Source organism: Pteronotus mesoamericanus, unplaced genomic scaffold (genome assembly GCF_021234165.1).
Source record: "Pteronotus mesoamericanus isolate MK-2021 breed Mesoamerican mustached bat unplaced genomic scaffold, CSHL_Meso_final contig_94, whole genome shotgun sequence".
Classification (NCBI taxonomy): Eukaryota; Metazoa; Chordata; class Mammalia; order Chiroptera; family Mormoopidae; genus Pteronotus; species Pteronotus mesoamericanus.
The window spans coordinates 19,382,868-19,395,156 of record NW_026555285.1 but is presented as its reverse complement, the minus strand read 5'-3'; the positions used below and the strand labels follow the sequence as shown (position 1 = coordinate 19,395,156).

General features: G+C 35.7%; 1 pseudogene; it reads right to left on the bottom strand.

The window, feature by feature from the left end:
• Nucleotides 1-930: 930 nt before the first annotated feature.
• On the bottom strand, nt 931-11,928 carry LOC129081042 (tetratricopeptide repeat protein 17-like; annotated as a pseudogene).
• Nucleotides 11,929-12,289: the final 361 nt, after the last annotated feature.

The following is a 12,289-nucleotide window of genomic DNA, read 5'->3' as shown; positions in this document are numbered from 1 at the left end:
AGAGGAACTGCTTGGGGTTCCAGAAGCTTCTTCCACCAACTCAATCCTCACTGATTTTTGCAGCCAGAAGCTGTGGGGACTTATCTTCCTGGCACCTGAACCCTGTGCTGGGGGCCTAGTGTGGGGCTGGGGCTCCTTGCTCCTGAGATATCCCTCTTGAATTTGCATCTTCCACATGTGGTTGTGGCACCAGCCCATTCCATGTCTTCACCCCTCCTACCGGTCTGGATGGACATGTTTTCTTTAATTCTGTAGTTGTCAGCTTACTTTCTGATGGTTCTGAGTGATGGTTGTTCTGTATTTTGGTTGTAATTTTGATGTGGTTGTGCGAAGAAGTGAGCCATGTCTGTCTATACCGCCATCTTCACTGGAAGTCCCAAGTGTTTAAATTATATAATTTTTTGTATTTAACTACTGATATACTTGGCTATATATCTATTTGTATTCTGTTTTTATGTTCCTTTGCATTTCTTTGAATTAATCAAATGTTTTACATTTTTTCATTTTCCTTCAATTAAATTATATTTTAAAACCATTTTTAGTTAGTTAGACTACACCTTAAAGCATGCAAATTGTCACTTTAACTACTTGGCTGATACCAATTAAACCTTAGGACTTCAAAACTCCATTTACTTCCCTCCCATCATTGGTTACTGTTTCCATAAATTTCAGCATCTATAAAACTGAAACTTCTCAGGGTACTACAGTTACTATTTTGTATAGTTACTGCTCATTTATATTTTCCTTTCCAGTGCTTTTTATTCCCTCTTGCATATTCATATTTCTATCTGGAACTATTTTTCTGAAGAACTCCCTTTAATTCTAATTTCAGTGCAGGTCTACTGGTGCCACATTCTCTGAATTTCTGTTTGTTTCAACACATGTTTATTTCACTTTAATATTTGAGGATTTTTTTTCTGGTACAGAATCCTAGATTTGTTGTTCTCTTCCTCTAGCTTTAAAGATGCCATTACATTGGCTCCCTGTTTCCATCATTTCTGTTGAGAAGCTGTCCACTTTTTGCTCCTTTTCCAAAACTTTGGCAATTCGGGTGCCAGTCTGTTCAAGTAGCTGTTGTAGATATTGGTTTTCAGCAAGATTTTGTAATACCTCTGTTAACTGACTATCACCTGTATAGTGTATGCTGGTTTGGTTGGAAACTCCATGCAAATGGTCCAGGGTATGCATGCTGGTGGGGAGATTGCTGTTACAAACAGATTCCATTGCTGGCTGCTGGATTGGAGTGGCAAAGTCTATGTGTCTGTGATGTCAATGTTTTCTGAAGAAACTGCTAGCCAGATACTCACGAGGGCGGTCAGCTCTACCCAGCGGAGTTTGACTCACTCATCTGGGCTGGGCCATCCCAGACTCTGGTAGTCACGCTTTTTTCCTTGTGACCCAGGAGATGCCACTATTGGGCCAGAGATCTCCAGGTTTACTTGGTAGTGGTGTACATTTTCTGCTTGATTTGATTCTATCTTTTTCCCAGGACTTTTTTATGATCTCCTGTGGGTTTTCTTACCTGTTTGATCTGAAATGTGATCCATTCTGTTGCTTCCTCATCTCCACTTCTGCAGTCTCCATAGCAAGAACATTTGGCCACTCTGTCCTAGGCACCTTTCTCAATTCCTGCATTCCCTGCAAGTCCAGATGCTGCCTTTTTCATATCTAGTGGCCCCCTGAAGACTTCCAGAGGCCATGCCTGTTGAAATTCATCCACCAAAGCCAAAGTCTCTTCTGATATTTTTTTCTCTAATTCTTTGTCTCATCAGAACTATTGCTTTTCAACCACTGCTCTTTCAAGTCTAAAAACAGCTGAGTCTCTCCCTGAATTCTCAAAAGAGAGTACAAGTTCCACCTCTTTTCCTGTCTAAGAGGGTTCTTCTTCAGCAGCATTCAGTGACTATGAGTTTTCAAAATATTTCTGTTTGTCATGGCTGTTGTCCATAATTTTCTCATGACAATTACCACTGCAAATAGAAGAGGAGATGTTGTACAGAAAAGGATAAATCTGCATACAGTGAATCAGCTTCAGGCTGCTTTCACACTTTGGGCATTTGGTAGTTAATTTCAAAGACTGTCTAAAGGCCTCAAGTGTCCCACTGATATTCTTCAGAGCAAGGTAAGCATTTCCCAGGTGCAAAAAGGTCAGTGGCTCAGAACTATTGATGACCAAAGCTTGAAGAAGCAGTGTAGTAGCATCAAGATGAAAGCCATGGTGAATCAAAAGGATGGCCAAGTTCACACGAGGAATGCCTTGATATTGAAGTGAAGCCAAATTCAAAGCTCTCTGAAGACAAGCAATAACAAAAGTGCTATTTCTTGCTGCTCTCCAGTAGAGTCCAGCTTCATTGAGTATCAGACAGATAGAAGTATTTATCTTATTAATAAAATGAAATAAGAAAGATCCAATTTCTTCTTCTGGGATAGTATAGTCATTAGTATAGGGAAGCAAAATTTTTCATGCATGGTCATCTGACATTTTGGCTTTCAGATCCAGGTGGATCTCTAATTCTTTGACTAAGTAGGACAGAGTCTGGCTTTTTCTGAAGTCAGTTATGGAAGAGTCAGGTGTTTGAGACTCTTCTTCTGAAGACAAATTATCACTGTTGAGTTCATGGATCCTGAGTCCTTTGTGTTTCTGAGGCAGAAAATACGTTGTCAATTCTCTACTAACAGGGAGTCTAGAATAGCTTTCTGTACAATCTTCTCCTTTATGCCAAAGAATATTCTTTTGTTCCTATATGCATCAGAGTCCCTGCCCCAGATCCAGAGAATAGAATGGGCTATAGGAGAAGACTTGACGAAATCACTGATGTCTCTCTGATTTGCTCAAACATCAAAGTTCACAGACATCATACAGGAGATTGATGAATCTACACCAAACTGAACATAATCCACATTTTCAAAGACATCTCCACAATGGTAGCAAAGAGGTTGGTCCCACGAGCAATGTAAACTATGCTGCTGGTTGACCAGACAGCATATCTGATGATTTCCTAATTGTGCCTCTTTCGCCATCTGTGTGTCACGGATGATATTTCTTAAGATTTGCTTCTCTTGAATCATCTTATGATTTTCCAGGATCTTCTGCTGTCTCAGTTAATGGTCATGTTGCTTTTGATATTCTTTCAATTCTTTCAATGTTTGCTGCAGAGATCTATGTTGAGCTTCCAATTTTTGCTCAAGTTTTTGCTGACATAGGACAACATGTTTCCTCTTTATATCTTGCTTAAACCCAGGTTTGGCCTGCAAAGCATGGTCATAACAGAGCACTGAATGGTTATAGTCTTCAAGCATTGTATATATACTTCCCAAAGTGTAATAGCTGGTGAAGAAGTCACTGTGTTCCAGAACTGTGTGGACCACAATAGCAGCATCAACAAGGATGTGCTCTGTGCAGAACTCTTGTCAAGTTGATAAGAGAAATGTCTCTATTATGCTTAAAAAAGAGATGAAGCACTCACATGGCACATTCCTCTACTTGATATGGCCCATTCTTTATTCTCCAGTAAATTGAAACCATGTTATACAGTACCCATGAGGAAGAGTTCTTCTGGAGGCCTTCATGAATGAGGTGACCTATGTCAATCTATATTCCTTCCTAATCATTTAGATAAATTTGTGAAGATTAGATCTTCTTTAGGTAGTAGAGGTACAGAAAGATGAATTCTTTCTTGTATACCTTGTAAGTGCTGAAAAGCATCTGTGCTGTATAGAAGTTCTAGAATTTTAGTGCAATCAGGTTGCTCAGAGTTTGGAAGGACAAGAGATCCCATGCCTATATTATCTTCAGGTCTGATGTCTTTGCTTTCCAAAGTTACATATGTGCCCTCATACAGATCCAGGTCCCCTAAGGACAACTTGGCTTTGATACAGTCTGGATCCTCTTTATTATGCCATTTTTCCAGTCCTGCATCTCTGTCCTCATTCTCTTCTCTGTGAATTTTTTGAGCAACTAATTGCTTCTCCAGTTCTTTGAGATAGTTAACTGTTGTGTCTCGTCTCATTAATATAACTAAGTCACGGGGATGCTCCAAGTTCATTAGCGGATCCACTGCTGAATCTTCCCGTCCTCTGTGAAGACCCAGTGCATGGTAGCCAAGGGCCCTGGAGTGTCAGACTTGGGGCGGCAGAAAGGCTGACGAGCCAGCCTGGGCTGGAGCGCGGCAGCGGCTCCCACCAGCCCAGCCGCGGACCTCTACTGCCGCCACCATCTTGTCCCCGCTCCCCGGTATTATTTGTTTGGTCCTCACTTACCGTTATCTCCTTGAGAGGGCATGGAATAAATTCCTGGGTTAATATCAAGGATTTTAAAATGTAGTCTATATGACGATAGGTACAAAATAAATCTTCAGAAATCTGTATATTTTATGATTAAAAGGATCCTTTTTGTGTCATTTCTTATAGTTTAAAATGCTTTGTTTTTTGTGCGTATGACATAATGGCATCAAACATAACATAAATAACACCATTGTATTATTTTTCTCTTTAAAAAGTTGTAATTTCTTCAATACAGCGCGCGCGCGCGCGCGTCTCCCAAATTAGCAACAAGTAATACTTGCTTTCTCTAATAGCCATATCGATTAAATGATCTTTATAAACAGTGTCAACATGAAATGACCTGAAATGCACTGCAGGCCCATGATCTTCAAAATGCTTTGCGGAGATCCACACGGTAGCTCTGAGTTAACTGTGTGCTGATGAAGTGTAGCACTTACCGTTTCACAGATGGGGTGAATACTGTACCTTTCACTCCATTAGTGACTGCCAGATTCATTTTGGACTTGACATACACTATCTAATTTGACACCAAAGAGCTAATCCCTTTACCCTTTAAATTTCTGATGTGTCATATTGCATTACACTTCTTCTGTCACCTTCCATCACTGTATATTTTGTCACATAGAAAAGCCAATGTGATTTGACAAAACACAAGATGATGGAATCCAAGAGATTTAAAGCAATGCTAGTCAGTGGAGCAGAAATGTGACACATTGCTTGAAATGTGCAAATACTCTCTTTTTGACATGTAGATATTTGCTAAAAGCGGGAATATGGGTGATCCATAATAAGGTAGGGAAAGATATGGATTTTACCTTTTAGTGGCAAATTTAAAACACTATGCTGCCCTATATAAATAACAGAAAAATGATTTAAAGTGATAAAGGTCAGAGAAAAATTAGTTTGGCTCTATTTTGTGTGGTAAGCATTCTCCTAAGCTCACTAAATAATCCACTGAAATGCCTCTCAAAGTTTCTTCACTTTATTGTTAGACCAAATAATAAATAATTTTCATAAGTTTATGTCAAAATAATCATCATCTTTTGCATTTTAATACTTAGAATAATAATTGCAGCAATACACTGAAAAGAAATTTCCATACTTCCCAAGTACTTCCCGGGCTCATTTTAAAGTTGTAATGCATTTTCATGATATTGGGTTATAAATTGGTACCATAAAGTCAGAAATATCCATGAGGGTAAATGGAAACCAGCAGCTCATTAAAAATCCTTGAACTATCTTAGAAACCACAGATCATACTTCTTTATGCACAAATTACTTGTTTTTTTTAATTGGGCCTTTCAAGGAATGCACTGATTTATGCCAAAAAGAAAAGCAAAGATAAATAATAGAATATAGAGAAATAATTTACAACTCAGAGATGGAGGATAGTTAATATCTAAGGTTAATATTATGATATTTTTTAATATCAAACATGCACTATATTTAAATACACATCCTTTGATTGGATTTTCCCTGCCCAATGAGTCCTGACTCTGAGGTTATCCAAGTCAGCTTTCTAGTCAAAGAGCAATCTAGTTGAAAACTTCTGTCCATTTGGAAATCTGGGTACAAGAATATGTATTAGACTTGATCAATCTAATATACTCAATCAATGCTGAACAAGAAGCTAATAACATAATGAGTACACTGATCAGTTTGGAAGATAGTGATAACAGCAAAGTCTCTTTTGTACAATTAGACATCATAGAAGTGGAAGGAGCTGTATTGGCAATGTGGCCAGTGTCCAGACTCGATATGGACATGGTATGTAATCTCAGTTTGCTGTGTGTTCTTCACCTGATGGCTCATGGCAAAATTCTTATTGAAATGTCTGTTTTCCCTGTTCCTTCCCTTCTATCTTAGTCTGTTTATCTATATCTAAACCTATATCTCTATCATCATCTATATCATCTATATATAATGTCTGTATATCTATATCATCTAAATATAATCTTAGAAAAAATAAATACATTGTTTTTTCAATCCTACATATATAAATAAAATGAGATCTGTCTGGAAAAAATCCAGCCATTGTTAATATAATGAGAATGGTTGCACAACATCAATGTGAGCAGCCAAGGAGAGTGGATTGGAATGTGCATGTGTGAACAATGATGACATCACTGTAGTAGTCAGTGGAGGATGGTAGATACTGTGGGGTGAGCATGTGTACTGTGTGGCCATTGCACTCAAATGAAGGAGTGAGGAAAGCAACAAATCTGCATCCAATTTGGTGTGAAGCTTGCACGTTACTCTGTGGAAACTTCAGGTGATTCAGAAGGCCAGAGCTATGGCCAACTGGTCATTGGCAGCTTCATCATCACAATGCATCTGCTCATGCATCACATCTCCTGCAGAGTGTTTTTGGCAAAACTTTAAATCACCTAGGTAAATCACACCCCTTACAGCCCCTTACCTTGCAACTTTTGGCGTTTCCCAAAACTATACTCACGTTTCAAAGGGAAGAGATTTCAGATTATCAATGAGATTCAGGACAATGCAATAGGGCAGCTGATGGCAATTGGGAGAACTGTGTGAGGTCCCAAGATGCCTAGTTTGAAAGGGACTAAATCATCATTGTCCCATGTACGATGTTTGTTGTATCTTGTATCTTCTTCAATAAATGTCTCTATTTTTCACATTACATAGCTGGATACCTTCTGAACAGACCTCATATATTTATCACAAAAATATCAAAATAATATATCAACATGTAACTCTACTAACTGAATTTTGGGAAACTTTCTGGTTCCTCCCAAATTTTCTATAAATAGCATGTAGATTTGAAGCTGCAAAATAGCTCAAAAGAATTTACAAAATATACATATATATCACTAAATTTCATTTGAAATTAAAAACAACAAAGTTTACACAAATTGTATCCTTTTTTCAAAACTACTCAAATAACAACTATTCGATGATTCCTAAATGTTAGTCCATGGACAAGTTTAAAGCTGTTTGCATAGGAATCAAATAGAGATATTTTATTTAATAAGTATACCAGAAAATGTGGTTCAGTAGATTTGGAATGGGTATTAAAAATCTGTATTATTTAAGCTTTTCCAAATTTATTTTAGGAACCATTCCAGGGAGCCCATCTTACAAAATAAAAAGGATCAGGCTTTGTCTCAATTCCAGCCCTTGAATCAATCTCTCTAAACCAATAATTTTCAACCTTTCCCATTTAATGGCACACATAAACAAATTAACAAAATTCTTTGGCACACCAAAAAAATATATTGGTTTGCCAACCTGACAAAAAAAAAAAAAAAAAGGTAAAATTTTGATTCATTCACACTCGACAGCTGTTGTCATTTTTTTTAATTTAATAATCTAAGGAAAAAAAAGTCATTGACTCTGACTAAATAGTCAGATACTGGATGTTTCAAAAATTCTTGCAGCACGTGTGTTGAAAATTGTTCTTCTATACCAAAAATGTCCAATGCAACCAATTTCTAAGAGAAATTTTGTTCAGCATGATAGGAAATATTATCAATTCCCTTCTCACTTGAAAGACCCTGGGCAGCCAATTTCATATTAACATTGCTTATGTTTGCTACTAATTGCTACTGAATTCATGCCAGAAAAACTGCCTGTCTGCTTAATTTTAATATCATCAATTCCCAGCTCACTGTCGTGCTGTGGTATGGCAGTTGAAGAAAACTGCTTAACATTGGTTTGCATATTACCTACGCTTCCTTTATGTCCAGACTGCCAGTTAGCTCTGTTTTCATATCATGAATATCATGCCCTATATCTCAACATAAACTTCCCCCATATAATTAAAGTATAATATAGTATAATACAATATAATATAATATAATTATTATAATATAATATCATATATAATTAAAATATACTTTATTTTGATTGCTAAATTTGAGGGGCACATCTTATTAATAAAGGGCAGATAATAAAGACATGCTCATTAATAGTACAAAATATGATATTAGAGAGGAAGTAGAGGCATGTAGACATTAGTCCAGACCAACATTTCACTTTATGTCATTGGAAGGAGGATAGATGACATTCTATCAGTGGTACTAATGTGATCCTCCAGGAGGGACCAATTTTCTACTGGGAACTTTTTAGGCTCATCAATAGCACAACTTCAAAGAGAACATTTTCAAGGCACTTTAATGCTTTTTTGAAAAGAATAGTTCATGGTATCACCAAATATGAATAAATTGATATATACTTTTCCCTCCACGCTGTTTTATGTTGGAAAAGTATATGAAATTCCAAGAATAACACTCTTTGAGTTTACAAAAAATAGCAATCTTCATTCAGTGTAGAAATTTATGTGTGCACCCTTGGCATCAATTTAATCAAAGTTCTCTCAAAATTAGAATTCAACAAAACAGTGAATGTATAGAGAGAAGCTAAGATTTTTTTAAACAGCTCACACAATGTAATTATTTTTATTATAGTTAAAAAGAAATTAAACTTTTTAATTAGAAAGTTACATTGTAATTTCAATCGAAGCAACTGTTTATAAAATAGCCCCTGGCACTGTCATTAAAGTAAAAAATAGATTGAATTTAAATTAAAATGAATGATTTCTTGGAAAACACAATGAGGTGCTTAACAACATTTTCTCCATAAAGTCTTACAAGGAAAGCTCTAAAATGTTGGAATTACATCTTTCACTTTATTAGTTACCAAATTTTTTAATAAATTGCATACTACTTTTTGTATTTTGTAACCCTAGTATTGCATAAACCATCGTTAGCTAGTTATAAGTTTCATTATCTAAAGATGTAATTTCAATACTGAGTGCATGAGAAAACCTGGACATTTTTTATATTAAAAAAAAATTTCATTGAGTAAATGGAAGGCTTTTTGATGCATATTTTAGTTCAATTATAGTGTTATAGGTAAGTGGTTGTAATTTTTCCATTAATGGTGTATCAATTTTATTGAGTAGTGTTTAAAAAAAAGCACAAATAAATGTTTCAAAATGAGTATTTTTAAAAGCATATAAAATAACATTATAGAGTTTAAACCTTGAAACATTATATGAATGGTAATGGGAAAAAATGCATATAAACAGTCTATGGAGGAAATAGTGGGTGAGTAGTTATTTAAATTTTAAGTCTAAGAAAATTATGATTGTATTCAAGACATGTTTTTAGTCTCTATATCTTAATGGAAATGACAATATTCCTATCTTCAAGAATGTTTTCATTAAATTTAGTGAAAAAAGAAACAATCATTGAACTATCAAGCATTTATATTTAAGCTGTATGCTACTGCCATTTATCCTGTAGTGATTTGTATCTATTGATAATTTCAACTAAATTTTTAAAAAGAATTTTAAAATGAAAAAGTACAGAAAGAAATGTGTTTTTACATCCTTCTAAAAGTAGAGGTGAAGTTTTTTGTTTGATTAATTTCATTCAACTTCTGTTTCCTACAGATTATCCAAGAACAAGGTGAAATGGGAAGACCAACAGTCACTAAGAATAATTTCAGTTCCAAATAGCCTGAAGGATCTCAATTCAGAGGTGAGCAGACATGGGACTAAATCCACAATGATTTATTTCTAGGTATAAACAATTGTGAATGGGATTGTTTTCTTAATTTCCCTTTCTGTTAGTTCATTATTCATATATAAAAATGCAACTAATTACTGGATATTAATTTTGTATCCTGCTATTTTGCTGAATTTATCAATTCTAGTAGGTTTTTTTTTCCACAAAATAAGGGAGGTTGAAAAGTTTAGGATGTGGAAAATATGTGGAATTTGTTCTTGAATAATGATTTGTATTTTTCTTTTGCAATAAAAATGACCAATGACCCAAATAGGAGGATGGCAATTACCTAATGAATCAAGCTTTAGAACTGTAAAAACACTTCATAATAAAAATAAAAGCAATAATAGTAGAAAGCCAAGTTAAGTAAACAAGTATAATGATCCTTGTATCTATAGATGTACATTTGCAAATTCTAAAGCTATGACTGTAAACGGGATTATTCTAATGATAGCAGTGCTCTTGGTTTTCATTGCTTGCTGAATTGGTTCTTTTGAATTGTGAACAGATAATGCTCCGCACTGACTTTCCTCACCCGTCTGGGGGTCTGTTAGCTGGGACGATGGGTCACTTGTGTAGCGCTGGGATTTAGCAGTCCCCTGGCTCTGACAATCATTTACGTATATGCAAGGAACTTTTGCCCTAACAGTTTCAGGTCTTTCAAAGTAAATCATTTCCAAATCTGTTACAGCCTGTGTAGACACATCTTTTTTATGCTCAGTTATATATTTAAAATCTGGTATTAATTTTGTATCCTGCTATTTTGCTGAATTTATCAATTCTAGTAGTTTCTTGATGGAATCTTTGTGTACAGTATCATGTCATCTGCAAAGAAAGACAGTTTACTTCTTCCATTCCAATTTGATGCCTTTTATTTCTTCTTCTTATCTGATTGCTACAGCTAGGACTTCCGGTACTATATTGAATAGAAGTGAAAGCAGACATCCCTGTCTTGTTCCTGATCTTAAGGGGAACACTTGTAGTTTTTGCCCACTGAATCCAACCCATTGAATTAGCCCATTGAGTATGATGTTGGCAGTGGGCTTGTGATATATGGCCTTTATTATGTTTAGGTATGTTCCCTCTAGTCCCACTTTGCTGAGAGTTTTTATCATAAATGGGTGCTGGATTTTATCAAATGCTTTTTCTGCATCTATTGACATGATCATGTGTTTTTTTTTATTCTTCATTTTGTTTATGTGGTGAATCACATTTATTGATTTGTGAATGTTGTACCAACCTTGCATTCCCAGAATAAATTGTGCTCAGTCTTGGAGTATTATCTTTCTGATGTATTGCTATATTCATTTTACTAGTATTTTGTTGAGGATTTAGCAACCACTGTAGAAAGGAATATGGATATACTTCATAAAATTAAAAATGGATCTGCCTTTTGACCCAGCAATCCCAGTTCTAGAAATATATCTGAAGGAACCCAAAACATTAATTCAAAAGAACTTAAGCACCCCTATGTTCATTGCAGTGTTATTTACAATCATCAATATATGGAAGCAGCCCAAGTGTCCATCAGTAGATGAGCAGATAAAGCAACTATGGGACATTTGCACAATGGAATACTAATTGTCCAATAAAAAGAAGAAAATTTTACCTTTTGCAACAACATGGATGGCCCTGGAGAACATTATGCTAGGTGCAATAAGCCAGTCAGAGAAAGATAAATAACATGATTTCACTCACATGTGGAACCTAGTAACTGAACAGGCAAAATAGAGGCAGAGTCATAGATAACAGGATGACAGCTATTGGGGGGAAGGAGTGAGGTGAGTGGAGGGATGGAACAAAAAGGAAAAAGGACTCATGGACCTGGACAACAGTGTGTTGATTGCAGGGGGAAGGGGAGTATAAGAGGGTTAAATAATAATGGAAAATGTAATAACAATTTTAAAAAATAAATTAAATTTGGGCTCATTCTATTAAAAAATCCACAATGAGCTACATTTGTGTTTCTCACAAAGAAAGGAAGGGTGACTAGAGTACTAGGAAAAATTTTAACAGAAGAAGGAGGATTAGATCTAGGGAGGAAAAAAAGGAAAAGTCTATGACAGCAAGAGAGAGATACCTTCACTGTTTCGGAAGATGTTGCCATTCTGCAACAAATTATAAAAAACAGAAAGAGAATGTAGCTATAAAGGATTTTAAACAGAGTAAAATGGATGTCTTATTTTTGGAATAGGAAACCCCTCCCACACTCCTCAATTTATTTCCCCACCTCCTCCTCCAATACCTGCTTTCCCCTCTTCCTTCACCAAGTAGGAGAATGGTATGATAAATATTTTTTTTTTTTCAGGAAGACTTAAAGATTGGTAGTTTTAGTTTGAAAACTAAAATATAAATGAGATTTGAGGGAGTTACAATGGAGATAAGTTACTTTAAAAGAGAACAAGCTTTGTTGTAAGAAGAAAATATACGAGGTCTCTCCAGAAGATATCCAGCCATGTAATAGGGAA